A 15,265-nucleotide genomic window follows, 5' to 3' on the forward strand; every position below is an offset into this window, starting at 1 on the left:
TGTCAGGAGCATTAACAGTAATATGCACTGAAAAAAGCATGTAAAAAGTCAAATAAACAAACATTATAAACATTAACACTCCAATTTGGAAGGAAAATACTGGTGTGGAAATTCAGGCCTAAAGCACCACCACTATCTGCACCACAATTGTGACTACCACCATCACCACTATCAGCATTGAATCTACCAACATCAACCTCACAAAAATAGTCACTACCACCACCACCACGACCACTACTACTGCTGCAACTACCACCACCACAACTACTACAACTATCATGTATCAAGAAGTCTGAACTTGCTCCCAAAGCCAAAGAAAGTAGAAAAAAAAATAAAACAAGAAAAATGCAGGTCAATTTAGAGCCAGGGGTGTCTTGAAACTCCTCTCCTGAAACAGTTCAACTTGTAGGAAAGAGAAAAAGAGAAGGAAAAACAGAAACAGTCAGAGAGTTCCAGAGTTTACCAGAGAAAGGGATGAAAGAGTGAGAATACTGGATCACTCTTGCCTTAGTATGATGGATCCCTACTACTACTACTACTACTACTACTACTACTACACACTGGGCTCGCGCTTTCTAGGAACCTCTCAATCACCAAGCAGGAATATTAGAGGGAAGAAAGCATTTTAGTGGCGGTTCTCAGGAGCAATATCGCCTGCACTAAGAACGCTCACCCATTACGATCTCTAATAAAAGTGCTAAGTGCTAATGGCTGTTTAGAATGATCACGTTTATGTGTCTGTGTGTTTTGGGTCCATCTTTTCTGGTCTGTTTGTACTGGGTGACTATCTGGCGCTCTCTCTCTCTCTCTCTCTCTCTCTCTCTCTCTCTCTCTCTCTCTCTCTCTCTCTCTCTCTCTCTCTCTATGCTACGTCCCCTAAACGTACTATTTTTTCCCTTGTCTTCTTCCTGCCCATTAATCTCCCTTCTCTAACTGCCCTTTCACTTTCTTCTTCTCTTTCTCTCCTTCCTCCGACACGTTTCTCTTCCCATTATTGTTTCTTGTGCTACTTTTTAACACGTCTCTCTCTCTCTCTCTCTCTCTCTCTCTCTCTCTCTCTCTCTCTCTCTCTCTCTCTCTCTCTCTCTCTCTCTCTCTCTCTAAAATTATATATAGTCTTCCACGGTCCCTTCTCGTCCCCTGTGCCCTTCTCTCCCCGTTCCCCCTCCCCCTTCCTTCCTCACTGCACTGCGGCAGGGGAGAGAGAGAGAGAGAGAGAGAGAGAGAGAGAGAGAGAGAGAGAGAGAGAGAGAGAGAGAGAGAGAGAGAGAGAGAGAGAGAGAGAGAGAGAGAGAGAGAGAGAGAGAGATAGTCAGACAGGCAGACAGAAAACACAGACACACACACTCATATATAAAAATACACAGACTGGCAGACAGACAGACAGACAGACAGACAGACAGACAGACAGACAGAGACAGGTAAAAGGCGAGGATATTTATAAAGTATTCATATTACTTTCTCAGACCGCTCTTGCACAGACTGTCCATTATTCGTCTTGTTTTGTTTGTTCTTTATTTATTATGTGTGTGCTTTTGTAATTCCTGCTTCAGTAGTCTTAGGGTACGATCCTCTCTCTCTCTCTCTCTCTCTCTCTCTCTCTCTCTCTCTCTCTCTCTCTCTCTCTCTCTCTCTCTCTCTCTCTCTCTCCACTATATCTTTATCTTAAATCTGTGCTGACGTTCCAGTTGGTCACGAGGACTCTCTCTCTCTCTCTCTCTCTCTCTCTCTCTCTCTCTCTCTCTCTCTCTCTCTCTCCTTATCCTGCGCCGCTCTTCCTTCCCTCCAAGATGTAAATTTCAACGGAAAACCCTCCAGGCGACCAATTCTGTAGAGTGTGCCCTTGGTGATGATGATGATGATGATGATGATGATGATGATGATGATGATGATGATGATGATGATGATGATGATGATGATGATAATGGTTGTGATGATGATGATGATGATGATGATGATGATGGTGGTGGTGGTGACGATGATGATGATGATGATAGTGATGACGGTACCAGCAAGTACAACAATAACAACAACTGTAATTATAACAACAAGTAGTCAACAGGAAAGTCAAAAGGAAAAAAAAAGATGGATGAGGAGGAGCAGGAAGAAGAAGAAGAAGAAGAAAAAAACTGGGAAACTAAATAAAGAAAAAAATGGAAAAAAGAAAGAAAACAAAAAAACAAATACAGTTAATCTCTCAGATTTAAGGGAGAGGAGGAGAGAACTCACACCAACATCAAAACAAACAAACAACAAACAACAAACAACAAAACACTACCCAAACTAAGCACTGTCATGGCCCGTTTCCTTCCTCCTCGTCCTCCTCCTTCTCCTCCTCCTCATCTTCCCCTCCTCCCCAGGGATCTCTAGCGGCGGGAGAGATAAATAGATAAGACATAACAAATTGGGGGAGAATAATAATAACATCTGCACAACGTCAAAATCTCGCTGCATCAACTTGCCGCTTTTAATGTTGTTGTTGTTGTTGTTGTTGTTGTTGTTGTTGTTGTTGTTGTTCTGTTTTTTTATATTTTTTTTCGTCTGTACTGTTTTGGTTAAGTAGCATTTTCAGCAAGTAGTAGTAGTGGTAGTAGTGGTAGTGGTGGTGGTGGTGGTGGTGGTGGTGGTGGTGGTGGTGGTGGTGGTAGTACTAGTAGAAGTAAGATCATAATTATTTCACAATGTGCTTTCAATCAAATTTTCACACATCAGACAGTACTCTCTCTCTCTCTCTCTCTCTCTCTCTCTCTCTCTCTCTCTCTCTCTCTCTCTCTCTCTCTCTCTCTCTCTCTCTCTCTCTCACCAGTGCACTGACTCTAGTGATCACGTTCTTCTCTCACTCCCTCGTTTAAAATTTATCACTTCTGTCAATGCACTCTCCCCCTCGCCTCCATTTTTAATCCCTCTCCCTTGTACCCGCTCTTCTCTCCTTCGTACACCCTTTTATGCAGGGAGAGGAGAGAGAGAGAGAGAGAGAGAGAGAGAGAGAGAGAGAGAGAGAGAGAGAGAGAGAGAGAGAGAGAGAGAGAGAGAGAGAGAGAGAGAGAGAGAGAGAGAGAGAGAGAGAGAGAGAGAGGGGGGGGGGAGGAACCAGCTCTTACCTCTTCCAATGTCCTCCGGCTTTCCTCTTTCTCCTCCCTTACCTTTCACCAAACTCAAAGGTGATACGGGACCCTCCTCTTTCTATCTGCGTGATTTACCTTAATTTAGGGAAGTGCCAGGTGAGATACAGGTAAGTTCCCATTCCTCCCTCCATCCCCCTTACCTGTATATGGGATAGAGGGGCGCTTTCCCTTTCCTCTATGGGTGTTTTCCCCATAAAATAAGGAAGGGAAATAGAGGGAAGGGGAGGGTGGAAAAAAGGGGAGATATGGGAGCGTCACGCCAGAGAAACGTTTCCACGCCATCTATCAAAACAAAATCGCCTTTGAGATGCAAATGACGATAAGTTTGACGTCCAAAATGGCGGAAAACACACCCGTGCTACCGAGGCTGCAAGCGATAATACACTGAAAAATAAAACACGTGAAAGCAAACGCTGAAATAAAAAGACGAAACTGATGCAATATGCGGTGGTTTTAAGCGAGGGGAGACGGATGGGTGAACAGGAGAGCGAGAGCGAGAGAGAGAGAGAGAGAGAGAGAGAGAGAGAGAGAGAGAGAGAGAGAGAGAGAGAGAGAGAGAGAGAGAGAAGAGGGGGATGTCAGAATACGTATATTGAAGCCATTAGGAGCATTTAGTCATTTGTAAAGGAAGACAAAAGACTAGAAGCGATGTCAGGACTGCTTGAGCTGAAGGAGGAGGAGGAGGAGGAGGAGGAGTGCAGGGAGAGGGAGAACAGGAACGAGAAGACGATGAAGAGAGCGATAACAAGAGAGAAAGAAGAGAAAGAGGAAGAGGTAGAAGAGAAAGAGGAGGAAGAGGAAGACTCAGATTTATTCGCGTCGGAACAGAGCCACATTCAAGGCAGCAATATTTCATGGTAATGGCGGTGTAGTGTTTGTGTTGAGGGCACGGCGTGTGTTGCCCCGCAGAGTGTTGCGCCCCAGACATAATATTTATCCCCCAAACGAATGTCGAGTAGTTTTTTATTACATTTTTGCGCTGCGCTGTTTTCAGTTGTCACTGGGCCTGCGCCGTGTGTGGATCGAAGTAAAGTCGTGTAATGTAGTTTATGTTTACCTGGGTTGATTACATGAGAGAGTAGGTAAACTTTTCATCTCTCTCTCTCTCTCTCTCTCTCTCTCTCTCTCTCTCTCTCTCTCTCTCTCTCTCTCTCTCTCTCTCTCTCTCTCTCTCTCGCTCTCGTCTCGGAAATGCTGAAACGAACCACAGAAATATATATTTATGGGGAACACTTTGCAAAAATGCTCACAACCTCACCTCTTTCCTTAAAAATATCCACCACTTCTTTTACTCCACTACCTCCTCCCCCTCCTCCTTCACCACCACTTCCTCCAGCTCTTCTTCTTCCTCTACCACTCCTCCCCCCTTTCCTTCTCCTCGACCATTAAGACAAACGCGCATCGTGGGAGTCATTCATTCCACACATATTTTCCTGCTGTTTAGTATTGAATTCTAATTAACACGGCGAGCGGTTGGTGTCCGGTGGAGGTGCACATTCCACTGCTTGGGAGGGGAGGGGAGGGGAGGGAAGGGGAGAGAAGAGAAGAGGGGAGAGGAGACGGGAGAGAAGCTATTGTTTAGGTTGAGGTGGGCCGCGAAAGGTGGATAGATTGTGTGAGGTGATAAAAGGAGAGAATTGAAGAAGAGAAGAGGGGGAGGAGAGGAGAGAAGTTCCCTCCAGGTGTGGAAAGGTTGGGGAAGGGTAGTAAAGGTGAGTAAAATGAGAGGGTGTGTGAAGGGCCACTGAAGAGAAGTGTGTGAGAGGGGAAAGGTGAGTGAGTGCATGAGGGAGAGTGACGAGTCAAGATTTATGCTTCACACATTCATTAAGACATTTATCGGCGGGGCAGCGGGACTAAATGGGCGTCAGATTCACCGAAGCAACGAAGCGGAGGCGAGATAACACAAGGCCGCGCGTAGAAAGGATGGGACGAGGATACAAGATTCTCACGAGTATCACAAGAAAATGGTGGGGCGGCGCGGTGGTGCGGGAGTACCAATGCGAAATACGAGACAGAAAGATAATGCAGCGGAGGGAGGAGGAGAGATAACCGTATAAATATATAATACTTGGCGAGACCTTTCAAGAGAGGGGGAGCAACGGAATAATGTTGGCGCGCACACACCGCTACGTTGCGCCGAGAGGAGAAACAAAGGAGTGAAATGCATGTTATGAATAAGTAATGCAAAGGTGTACGCCCTCGGTGCAATTTTTTTGTTAGGCGCTCCGAAAAGTGAGAGTTGGAAGAGCATCCTGCGAGATTAAACTTGTGAGGTGTGTGTGTGTGTGTGTGTGTGTGTGTGTGTGTGTGTGTGTGTGTGTGTGTGTATATATATATATATATATATATATATATATATATATATATATATATATATATATATATATATATATATATATATATATATATATATATATATATTGCCAACCATCACCATCTCTCATCCTTGCAGCCAAATCAAGGCCATCGCTTCATTCCAACTTCCCACTCCAATTCCCACTCAACACTCAACTCCAGCTCCACTTGACCGCTCCAGCCACCACCACCACCACCACCACCACCGCCACCGCCGCCGCCGCCACCGCCACCACCACCACCACCACCAACACCACCACCAGCAGGCATAAGGCGCGCCATTCATCCGGCGCGGCAGGAGACAGCGCGGGGCGGCGCCAAGCCTCGCGGCGGCGGAGGCGCGGCGGCATTACCCCACGATAAGCCTCGTTGGCCCAGAAATTACACACGGATATTTTGCGCCGCCGCCAGAATTTATGCGCTCGTTCTTGCCTCTGCTTTCTCGGCCATAACAGACAAATTGGTCCCCGTAAAAACTCGGATGATTATTAAACTACAAACGTTATGCGCCGCTGCTGGTGTGGCCGGGCGTGTTCCTGATGGCGAGGGGCTGCCGGGCGCCGCGAGGTGAAATGAGGTGAGCTGAAGTGACGTGCGGCTTTGTCTGCACTTTTTAAGACCAAGTGAGGCTTTATAATATTAAGGTACGCCTTCCCTTTTTTATTTATTTTTTTGTATTTATTTTTTATTTTATTTATTTATTTTTTTTTGTAGATTAGTTGAGGTGAATAAAATGACGCGGGGGCTTTGTTGGTTTTAAGTTCAAGTAACGTTACGTGAATAAAGGTGAACTCGGGAATTTTCAGGATTAGGGTAGTTACTGTGGCGCCTTTTCTTTATCCTCACACAGGTTTATGAGTCTTGCCTTTTCTTTCATTTACGAGTCTAGGCGAATATTCAAATCACTCCCGGAAAAAAATAAAATACAGTAAAACCATCCCAGTATTGACTCAAATCTGCGAGTTTCACATTATAATTTCACAACCGTGTTCTTCTTCCACTTGCACTGATAAGCTTTCCTTCATACATAGATCTTTTTTTTGTGTGTTTTCTTTGGAATATTACATTTTTCTTCCAAGGGAATCTCTCTCTCTCTCTCTCTCTCTCTCTCTCTCTCTCTCTCTCTCTCTCTCTCTCTCTCTCTCTCTCAATGGAGCGGCACCAACACGAATATTTTTCCCGTTTAACTTCATTCCCTGCCTCGCCTCATTTGCGTCAAGAAAGAAAGGAAGAGGGGATAAAAGAATGAACACGTAAAGGAAGCAACGAAGGAAGGAAGAAAATGAAGGAAGAAAAACGTAAGCGAGGAAGGAAGGAAGGAAGGACGAGAAAAGAAAAGAATGAAAGGTAGAAAAAAAGAAATGCAGAAAGAAACAATTGAAAATGGACGGAAGGAAATATGGAATAACTAAAAGAAGGAAAAAAAAACAAGAAAGTACAAAATTAGAAAGTTAATACCTAATGTGTGAACAAATAAATAAGTAAAGAAAAAAAGACTAAAGGAATTCAATAACACTGGAACCCTACAAACAAAAGCAAAGTAAACACAAACACTACAAGAAACATCACATATAACACCTTTCCTTAAGACAGATCAATAACAATCAATAACCCAATGAAAATATAAACACACAAAGACCATCACGCCCATAAGTCATTCCTTCTTAATGGGTAATGGGGTAAAAGGGACACGCCTGATCGCTCCCCATTCTGCTAATCTCACCCCATCACCACCAGCGCAAGACCCATTACCCAGCCACCATACAAGTGAAGACCAAGAGAGGCTATTAACTCATAAGACACACTCACTCTGCCCAAGGTGTGAAAGGCGTGGAGCTTCCCTACCTGGCCGCCGCTTATTAGATGGCTGACAGGTGATTTTGTATTTATGTTGGTTATTTCCTTGTGTTGAATGGCCAGGTTAGTCTTATTCTTATTTATTTATTTTTTTTTTATGATTATACCATACTTACTACTACTAGTACAACAATAACTACTACTACTACTACTATATTGATAATGATAATAATAATATTTCTATAATAACTACTGCTACAAAATGTGTCTTATTTCGTATGCATTTACTCCACCAATAACAGCACTACTACCACTATTGCCACCAATGACATTCCCTCACTACCACTACCACTACTAGCAACAACAACAACATCGCCACCAATACACACACGCGACAACAAAAACTCACAAAATCCAACTTGAAAGCCGCCATGATGGAGGCTCGGGCCTTATCACTCCGTACCACAATACAAAAGGTTCCTACGCAGCTCCATTTATTATGGGGCGGAGGTTTTTCCCTTCACAAACAGTGTTCCGGGGACTATAATTGCCGGCACAGTGCCATTTAGTGCCTGGGGACAATGGCTGCCGCTGCCGGGGCCGCGACAATGAGGTTCCCCTCCAGTCGTGCTATTTAATGTCCTCCCTGAAGGGCGCTGGAGCCGCCTGACGTAAATTATGGAAGTGTGTTGGAGCAGAGGGTCGCCAGCCCCCGCCAGGTCCTGTCAGACCCTGCTTGGCCCCATCAGCCCCCATCAGGCCCCCATCAGCCCCCATCAGGCCCCCGTCAGGTCCCGTCAGGTCCCCGTCAGGCTTCTGCCGTTCCCCTTTAGGTCCTCGTCACGGCCTCACTCGGTTTATAGCAAGGTCCCGTCGAGTCCAAATAAGACCCCCGCCGCGCTCTTGTTATGCCCGCTTTTAGGTCCCCCTCCGCGATGCCCTTTAGGTCCCTTGATCTCCGTCAGGCCACGTCGGGTGCAGCGCGGCAGCCATCCCTTCCACGCCTCCCTCACTCACTCTCCCCGTTCCACACTACTTAGCTCTATTCCACATCATCGCTCGCAAATGGCGGTTGCTTCCCTCCCCTCATTTTCCTCGTCAGCCTCACACCTCACTCACTCCTCTCACCACGCCACCACTCTCCTTCACTCTTACCACACATCGTGCATCCTTTAGTCCGCCAATCCCGCGCCTCTACAAGCTCCTCCTCCTCGTTGATGCAATATCCTCCAGTTTCCTTCCACCTATCTCCTCCATCCTTCCCTCCCTCTCCGTCCTTCCCCTCACGTGTCAGCCTCAAAATACGTCCTAAGAGGAGCCCTTCACAAGATCAGAGGTCGCCCCGCAGCTGCCACGAGTCCACAGCTGCGGGTTGGCGAGGCTGCACGGGGGATAAAGCAGCCTGAGCGTTGTATTAGCGACGTCCAGCTGGGTCCACGCTAACCCCCTCACCTGTTTTCGTTTACTAATCTTCTCCTTAAACGCCAGCTCCTCTTTTATGCATATCCTTAAATCACCAACTTATCTAATTCACATGCTTAGGTTAACTTGGCTCCTTCATCCTCATTTTTCTTTTCTTTTTTTTACTTGTTCTCTTTTTTACTTATGTTTAAATCCCGATGGAGTTGCTGCATTAACTTAACTTCCTCCTGCAACGCGGAAATATTAAGACTTCGGACCCAAGGGGGAAGGCGCGGCGCTCGGCTCTGAACGGGGACAGTAAACCTCCAATTTTCAGGTCTGCTTCTCCGCCTGTGTAAGGACGGCGAGGCGGGCACCGAGGGAGGGAAGGAGAGGCAATTCTTCCTTTACCTTCCCTCCCTGTCCTTCTCTTCCTCTCTCCTCCTCCTCCTCCTCCTTCTCCGACGCCAACTTCTTCCGACTTCCTTCAGTGAAAATACACGATCAGTCGACTCAGATTCCCGAGCAAAGAGCATACGGAGGAGGATAATATTTACTCGCCGCCATTCCTCCCGTCCCGCCGAGGCAGCAAGATACTTTTACTATCTTTGCTATAAATCCTGCACCATAACACGCTTATCCACCCTAGAGAGGCGGCTATAAAGGGTCTAATACCTTCTTGCACAACAGGAAAATACTACTCGCTCACAATACGATTAGTTCTTTTCTGCTTGCCCTTTTCTTTGTATGTAATAACTAAATTTTAATCCACAAGCGATTTTAGGATCCTTTAAAGTACTACCAGATGTCTTTTACATGAATTAAATTAGTTTTCTAGCATGTTAATTCTTAAATCCTCTATTAAAATCAAATGTATAAGCTGCGCGTGGTTATAAGGAATCAAATCCCGTTGCAAATCAGAAAAGTGCTGCTCAGTCACCCCAAACTCGATTAGATCCATTTTTCTAGCGTACAAATCCGTATTTTTATCATTAATATCTAATTTATAAGCCATAAGTCAACAGTTCTTAGCGGTATCCAGACACGTTTATCTACCAACCTTATCTATATCAGCTGACGTGGCTTCTGGACGTGGTTGCGCTACTTCCCTTCAGCTGAGTCTGTTGAATGACGGTAAAAAACAAAATTCTGTATCAGTGGAACATAAAACATTCAAGATAATCCTTAAATTATTAGATTTCTTGTAGTTTTTACCTTGTTATTCCTTGCTTTCCTTGCCCTTCTTGTCTCCTCCTCCTCCTCCTCCTCCTCCTCCTCCTCCTCCTCCTCCTCCTCCTCCCACGATATCCTCACCCAGTCCTTCCTCATTTTCATTTTTTCTTTCTTTTTCCCTTCCATGTCTCCACCACCCCTCCTTCCTCCTCCTCCTCCTCCTTCTCCTTTCCGTCCACAACTCACTCCAATGGCTCCTCCTTTCCATATCAACGCAGGAGACTCTACAGCCGCGTCGTTTCTCTGAAGGAGGACGAGGACGAGGACGACAAGGACGGAGACATGAATAAAGAAGAAAAAACAGATGGTTAATATGACGCTATAAAGAAAAGAAGGGAAAGAAAAAAAAGGAAAATTAGGTGAAGGAAAATACTGAATAAAGGACAAGCCGTGTGGAACATGACAATGATGAAGTGTGGAAGTGAGAAAAAATAAAAAATGAAGAAAAGAAAACAGAGAGCAAAGTGTGTAAAGAAATGGAGAAAAGGGAGAAGAAAAATGTATGTATGTAAGATGACGATAAAGTGTGGGTGTAAAAAAATGCGAAACAAATATGAGGGAAAGAGAAATTAAAGGAAAATGAGCAATAGAAACAGAGAAGAAAAACGTGCATAAGATAACCATGATGCAGTGTGACTGTAAAAAAAAGAAAAAGAAAAAAAGAAAAAGAGAAAGAGAAAAATGGACTAAATAAAAAAAAAGAAAAACGTGTGCAAGATGAAAATTATGCAGTGTGCCAATGAAAAATGTGAACGAATAGAAAAACAAAAAAAAGCAAATAAGAAAAGAGAAAAAAATAATGCATACAAAAGGAAAAAAGAAATAAAACGTGTACAAAATAAAAATGATGAGGTGTGGCAGTGAAAAATGTGAAGGAACAGGAAAAAAAAAAGAAGGTAATAATAAAAAAAAATGAAAAAAAAGGGTGAATGTTCGTGATTCTGTCCCATCAGACACACCCACGAATGTCGATTGAAAACAAGGTTCGTGTGAATGGCTCTCGCGCCCTTTCTGGAGACGTGAGGCCCTGAATGTTTGAAGAATGTGCGTGTCTTGTGAACGTGCACCCAACATCCACCGCCGCCACGTCCACCACTACAGACCCCCACAATACACAGCAGGAGAGTCCACCATGCCATCCACCTCGAGAAATATCCACCATTATAACCACTTAATGCTGCCACACACGTCTACTTAAATCAATGTCATTACTAACACTTTACACTTTAGCCAATTAATACGCCTACTTATATCAGTTTCTTCACTACCACTTCGAACACTTAATAATGTATACACGTTCACTTAAATCAATGGCATTACTACCACTTCAGTTATTTAATATTACTACACACACAAACTTCTATCAATCTCATCGCCACCACTTCAATTACTTATCTACTTAATTATCCACTTAATAGACTTAACCATCCTCACTAAAACTTTTATTACTGCCATTATTATCAAACTCACTTACTGTTACCGCCAATGTTCACTTACTATGCTCATTACTGACACTACAACCACTGAATTCTACAGCACGTGACTACTTACAAACTTTACCATTACTATTAACAGAGGCTCAATTATCACTACATTTACTACTTGTCCTATTACAGAATTCAACGCATACCTAACCAATATCACTAAAATCACCACTATTACCACTATTACTACAACTACTACAACTATTCCACCTCCCACACCATTACCACTGTCTAACCTAGCCATCATCACCACCAGCAACACCACCACCACTTTCTGCCTCATGAAACTCGCTTCCTTTGTTTGCTCCTGAATCATTTATTTCTTCGTCCAGTTTCCTTTCCATTGCCAAGTCCTGTCTCTTAAATTTTCTTTCCATATAGAGTTTTCCTTTATTTTTTTTATTATATTCTTATGTATTACCTTTAGAAATACGAGGAATGTGCAGACTCTCTCTCTCTCTCTCTCTCTCTCTCTCTCTCTCTCTCTCTCTCTCTCTCTCTCTCTCTCTCTCTCTCTCTTACCATACAGGTGACGGAAAAGATTGGAAGTCAGTGATGTAACTTTAATATTTCACCTGTTGTTTGTACCCAGGGGAAAAAAAATGATAGACAATGTGGCTTTACTTTTTCACCTGTTTCCTTTTTCCCCCGTCCTTCCTTCCTTCCATGCCAATAGACCACCAATCTCCTTCCATCACTTTTTTCCCTTCCACGTGACAAAGAGAAAGCAAGGAAGGGGAAAAGGGAAAGAAAAATTGTGTTGTGTGTATTACGGTGCTTATGTTTCCTTTCCTTTCTTCCTTCCTTCCTTCTTTCTCCTCCTCCTCCTCCTCCTCCTCCTCCTCCTCCTCCTCTTCCTCTTCTGTGTCTTCCATCCATGTTTACCGAGGCGCGGCACTGAGGTGAGGTCATGAGTTTATGCCGCTACTACGATTGCAAAAGTTGGGTAACAAATAAAAGCGCCTTGGAACTCACCTACGTCATGGAGAGAGAGAGAGAGAGAGAGAGAGAGAGAGAGAGAGAGAGAGAGAGAGAGAGAGAGAGAGAGAGAGAGAGAGAGAGAGAGAGAGAGAGAGAGAGAGAGAGATTTAGTGGTATGAAAAATACAAAAGAAGGCAGGAAGAACACAGTGAAAGGTGAGGAAGATAAAGTAGGAGGAAAAGGAGGAAGAGGAGGAAGAGTGCAGGAATATCAGGTGCAGGAAAAAGGAAACAAAAAGGAAACAAGAGGGAAACAATAGCCACACATCTCATCGTGCAAATAGCAGTGTGTGGTAGGAAATGTAGGTCTTATGTCAGGGAGCAATAAGGGTGTGGTTAGAGTGTTTTGATAAGGGTGAATGTTGCTTGTGAATTGCTTTCCTGTATGTTGTCCTACCTCCGTTTTCTTTCGTTTGTCTAACCTTTTTTTTTTCGTGGTGTACTATTCTGTTCTTCGTTTTCTATTATGTAACATTTAAGGGTAGTAGATGTTTTCTTTTACATGAATTTGTTTTATTTATTTATTTTTTTTAATAGTTTGTGTTTGTGTTTTTCAATGTCTCGTTGTTTTGTAAGTTGCATTTTTGTAAGTTTAATAAGTGAAGGGAAAAAGAGTGAAGTGAGAAAAGTATTGCATGAACTTGCAATGAAATGCCTCCTTTAGTATAATTTTTTGTGTTGTCTGAAATGTTTCCTGTAATTTCCTCTGGTTATTTCATGTTTTACTCACAGATGTCATTCAACTCTCTCTCTCTCTCTCTATCTCTCTCTCTCTCTCTCTCTCTCTCTCTCTCTCTCTCTCTCTCTCTCTCTCTCTCTCTCTCTCACCGTGAATTCCTACAAACAATCATCTCTTCTTTGCCCACGTCTCCTGTCCTTCCCCTCTCCTCTTTACCTCCAACATACCTCAACCCTTGTTCTGTTATGCCATCCCTCTCTACCTCCATCACTTCTCCCTCCTCCTCTACCTCCTCGACCTCTTCCTCCTGGCTGGGTCTCCGTGGCCTCGTACAACCCAATATACGAAGAAAAATCTGCAGAGTTATCTCAAGCATCTTCTTGGACAATAGGAAGAGCAACTGCACCCAAATATTTCCAGCCACTTCGAACGCTCGCTGGTATTCCGCCTCGCTCCTGCAGCTGCTTTGGGAGAAGGAAGGGTAAAGGAGGATTGGGGAGGTGGGGGGGAAGGAAAGAGCGTAAAGGAGGAAGCGTAAAAGGAAGGAGCGTAAAGGAATGGAGTACAGGTATGTGTGGGAGAGAGGAAAGAGGAAAGCAGAGGGAACTAAAGGTGTGTGGGGAATGAACGGGGTGAAAAGGAGGGGAAAGGGAGGAAATGGGTTGAAAGGTGGAGGAAAAGAGAGGGAGTAAAGGGGTAGGAGAGGAAAGGAAATGGGGTGGACAGTGTAGGGGAAGGGAGGGAATGTAAAGGGGTGTAGGAAAAGTATGGGAGGGAAGGAAGATGTAGGGAAAAGATAGGCAGAATAAAGATGTGGGAGATAGGAATGGATTGAAAACAGAAATGGGAGAAAGGGATAGGTAAAAAAGGGTGGAGGGGAGGCAATGGCGTGAAATATATAGGAAGAAAAGAAAGGAGTTGAAAAAAAAAAGGTAATAGAGAAAGAGGAATTTTGGAAACACGAAATAAGGAATGATTTTAAGTGCAAGGAAGATGAGGATTTTGGGGACAAAGTTTGTTTGGGTGAATGGGTGGAAGTACAAGGCATTGAGGAGGTTCATGTGGAGAGGTGGAGCGGCGCAGTGTAGTGGAATAAGGTCACAGGAATACTTGGGCCTGTTTTTTACCACACTAACGATACACTTATTGGTTGCTGCTCTTACCGCGAGGCTCTGGGGTAAGAACACGAGGAGAGAGGAACACTACATACCTACTGCCTGAATATCGCATTTAGTGAGTATATTCTTAATAACATGATAATTTTAACCTACACACTTAAAAATTGCATGACTTTTTTTTTCATTTTTCCTATTTCCTTCCTTCTTTATTTCTTTCCTTCATTCCTTTTCTGTCTGAGTCTCGTCTGAGTAAACCCTTAATATGAAGACACTATCGGCCTACATACCTAAATATTGCATGGTTATTTGTTTCCTTCCTTTCTTTCTTCCTACAGCCTTAGTATGGTATATAATTAAATAACCCTTAATAATATCACACTTTTAATCTACATAACTACTATTTGATTATTTTTCCCGGTTCTTCTTTCCTTCCTTCTTTACAGTCTAAGTATCGTCTCAAAAGAATTATTGCAAAGAAAAGAGGCTACGGTCGTTTAGTAGATTTTGTGAAGACTCTATAACCATATCGTTAAATTTACCCGAAGGCCAAAACTGCAAGACTTGTACGGATGCAACACAACTCCCGCCATCCCAGGAACTAACACACAGCAAGACGACTCTGATAAGTACGTAAAGAAACTCTCATAAGTGCAAAGAGACAAACTTTTCCACGCATTAATTCCACCGGTGATAGAAACAATGGCTTCACTTGCACTAAACCTGGAAAAAAAAAATGCGGGGAAAAAAGCTGCAAAATAGGATCGAAAAATGTTCAGAAAAAGTCGAAAAAATTGGGGTTCGGAAAAACATATGACAAAGCGAAATTGAAACCGAACCAACCCGGTCACCGATCCCTCACGTTGGCTTTACTAATAATTAATATTCAAATCCCTATAATTCTTTGCAAATTACGGTAAGTTATGAAATCTACGCTAATTTTCCGAACATTAATTACTGTCACGTTCTAATGCAAAATAATGTGAAATTTTATCCCCTTTCGTAGTAGCGGTGATAGTGGTGGTGGAGGTGATGGTGGTGGTGGAGTCATTAGTAGTAGTAGTAGTAGTAGTAGTAGTAGTAGTAGTAGTAG

The 15,265-nt window shown here is 43.6% G+C and overlaps 1 protein-coding gene across 1 annotated transcript in view; it reads right to left on the bottom strand.

The window, feature by feature from the left end:
* LOC135090404 (teneurin-a-like) overlaps nt 1–9,832 on the bottom strand; it is a 336,834-nt gene extending 327,002 nt beyond the window's left edge. Inside the window, 1 exon segment of the mRNA XM_063987158.1 lies at nt 9,742–9,832. The gene's annotated coding sequence lies outside the window, so the exon portion shown is untranslated.
* Nucleotides 9,833–15,265: the final 5,433 nt, after the last annotated feature.

Source organism: Scylla paramamosain, chromosome 35, assembly GCF_035594125.1.
Source record: "Scylla paramamosain isolate STU-SP2022 chromosome 35, ASM3559412v1, whole genome shotgun sequence".
Classification (NCBI taxonomy): domain Eukaryota; kingdom Metazoa; phylum Arthropoda; class Malacostraca; order Decapoda; family Portunidae; genus Scylla; species Scylla paramamosain.